Source organism: Pundamilia nyererei, unplaced genomic scaffold (assembly GCF_000239375.1).
Source record: "Pundamilia nyererei isolate P.nyererei 1_Seehausen unplaced genomic scaffold, PunNye1.0 scaffold00221, whole genome shotgun sequence".
NCBI classification, from domain to species: Eukaryota; Metazoa; Chordata; class Actinopteri; order Cichliformes; family Cichlidae; genus Pundamilia; species Pundamilia nyererei.
This window is the reverse complement of record NW_005187622.1, coordinates 50,389-51,087: the sequence shown is the minus strand read 5'-3', so window position 1 is coordinate 51,087 and position 699 is coordinate 50,389.

Sequence of the window (699 nt, the reverse complement as noted above, 5' to 3'; positions counted from 1 at the left end):
TTTTCTGTCTGTGTTTTTTGGGCATTTATTTATTCTGGAAACTGAAAATAATTTGTCTGCTACATCAGACAGCTGACCTACCAAAATAAAAGCATGTGTGTCATCAAATAAAAAATGTGTACTCTGTTTTTATTTGCAGTGGATTCATTTGATTTTTAATTTCAGTTTGTTTGGTTAAGTCGAACTGTTTCCATTTTTGATGATATATTTTTGACATTTTTCTCTTATTTGGAAGATTTTGGTGTTCTTTAGATGTGTTCATATTTTTTGACATTTTAATCTACATTTTAGGTCATCTGATTTTTTTTGTCTTTAAAAATACAAATATTTAAAAAGGTTTTTGGTTTTGTTTTGTTTGTTTTTTTAAATCATGAATTCTGAGGACATAAATTTGAGTCTTTTGATAATTTATTTTAGTGTTGGTTTGTGGGCTGTGGTCTCATATGTGTTTGTGGGACATTTTATTAATATTTAATTTTTGACTTTTTGTCATAGTTTCGTTTTTTTAAGCATTAAATATTTATGTGTATTTTTATTGAGTTTTGTATTCGTGGGACAGTTCATGCGTGTTTCTGTCACGGTAACATGTTCGCAGGTTTCTTCGTTTCTAAATCAAATCAAATCACTTTTATTGTCACATCACATGTGCAGGCACACTGGCACAGCACATGCGAGTGAAATTCTTGTGTGTGAGCCCCA